The sequence below is a fragment of the Phyllobates terribilis genome, unplaced genomic scaffold, assembly GCF_046119375.1.
Source record: "Phyllobates terribilis strain yellow unplaced genomic scaffold, ASM4611937v1 Scaffold_2__4_contigs__length_985480577, whole genome shotgun sequence".
Lineage (NCBI taxonomy): Eukaryota > Metazoa > Chordata > Amphibia > Anura > Dendrobatidae > Phyllobates > Phyllobates terribilis.
The window spans coordinates 310,411,217-310,413,470 of NW_027362762.1; positions in this window are offsets into that span (position 1 = coordinate 310,411,217).

Consider the following 2,254-nt stretch of genomic DNA (forward strand, 5'->3'; position numbering starts at 1 on the left):
AAAGCTCTGATGTTATGCAATTGTTTGTATACTTTGAAGGGAATGATCCTATGACAATATAGATGACCCTGTGCGTAGTACTAGCATCCTCTGTTAAGATACTGTATTGTTATCAAAAATGGCCTATGTCCAGTTTTCATACTCTGTGAAAAAAGCAAACAATAGAGATAAATTTAGCCACTGCTGGGAAAAAGAATCCACTTCACTGTCCATCCAGCCCTTTAAAGACGCGCCAGAGAAATACTTCCCTGCATCTTCCTCAGGGATATTTAGTTACAGGGGTGAATATTGAATTCTACTTAAGAACTGTGTGGTCAATCTTATGCGTACATTTTATCAGCAAAATAAATGGAATAAGGAACAGACTTTACATGGCTTCTAAGTATCATATCAAATATTATGTGTCATGTTTTTTTAATCTATTCAAATATGATAAGAATTGCAAATAAGTTTCAACAGTACAATTCCGATTTTGTATTTTAGTCACCTAAAACAAAAGATTATTCCTTTGAGGCTATGTGCCCACGATGCAGAAATGCTGCATATTTTTTCCGCTTCTCCCTGGCAGGAAAAACACATGCGGTTTTTACATGAGTTTTTCCTGCCAGATAGAAGCATTTGTCAAGCGTTCTTCACATGCATTTTCGCATGCGTGTTATCCAGTGCTTTTGCAAGCGATTTTCAGCATCACTTGGAAAAGTGCTTGACAAGTTGGTCACACTATATAAATCCATGCAACCGGCATGGATTTATATAGTGTGACCAAGTAATAGTTAAAAAAAAGAATAAGAATGGTAAAAATAAAAAATAAATAAAGCGGAGAAAACACCGGGGGCCATCGGAAGGTAAGTATAATCTTTATTTTTTATTTTAAATTATTTTTTTAACAGGTTCTATGGTACCCAGGTCTGGAGGAGAGTCTCCTCTTCTCCAGACTCGGGTACCATCTGCACATTAAATCGTATAATATCCGCTTGTGCACATGTGCTCATGCGGATACTATGCAATTCAATGCAAGTCAACGGCGGCAATTACGCTGCTTTTCCGCAAAATTAATGGACATGCTGTGTATTTTTCCGCAATGATAATCCGCAGCACATGCGGATTATCATTGGGGACCATGGGGCACGTATTACCAAGCGTTTTTTAAGCGTTTTTGCTGCGGAAATTCCACAGCAAAAATGCTTGAAAAATGCATAGTGGGCACTCAGCGTTACAGAAAGTGATGGAATTTTGATAGGATGAGACCACACTTTCCAAGTTCCAACTTCCCAATTTTGAGGAACCAGGATCCTGGGTTTGAAGAGGCTGCAGCGTAGTGACCTCTTCAATTCCAAGAAAAAGTGATAATTTATTCTAGAAATCTACCAATATTTACTGTTATTAGATAAACTAATTAAGATAATATTGGGATCTCATTTTTTATGGTCCACACATAATGTATATGGTGACATTCAATATCAAATCTATCAAGTATGCAATGCATGTCCCCATATATGCAATGCATGTCCCCATCTATTACATTTATATAACTAGCCCTTTCAAGCTTAAAAATATAAAGAAAACCTAATTATATTTGAACTATTCTTTTTCTCCCATGCTCCGAAATCTATATGTGTAATTTGCCAACCTCGTTAAAGGGTTTTTCCCATGAGAAAAGTACATTTGAATCAATAGTTATTGGAATAAAAATATGTACCATAATTGGATGTGTTAAAATAATGTTCCTGTGCTGAGATAATCTTATAAATGTGTCCATGCTGTGTACTGTGTAATGGCTGTGTCTGACAAAGCTCCAGGGCAGGGGAGGAAGGACAAGAATAAACAGACAGGACAGCAGGAGATCACAGCTGCTTTCTGTGAGGTATAAAATTTCTCTGCCTGTTTAAAAATAAGCAGCAAATGTTTTACCTCACAAAAAGAATCAGCTGCTTCCCCTGCTGTAATGTCTGTATACTCTTTTCCTTCCTCCCCTGCCCAGGAGCTGTGGTATGATCAGACCGTGTTCCGTACATGGTCAGACACAGCCATTACACAGTACACAGCAGGGACACATTTATAAGATTATCGCAGCACAGGAACATTTTTTTTAACACATCCAATTGTGGTACTTATTTTTATTCCAAGATCTATAGGTTAAAATGAACTTTGCGGAAAAAAAACCCTTTAACTACAGGATATGATCATATATTTCTCAAGAATGGCATATGATCTTTATGGCCAGAGATCATCTGCAGTTGTCACATGTCTTTAC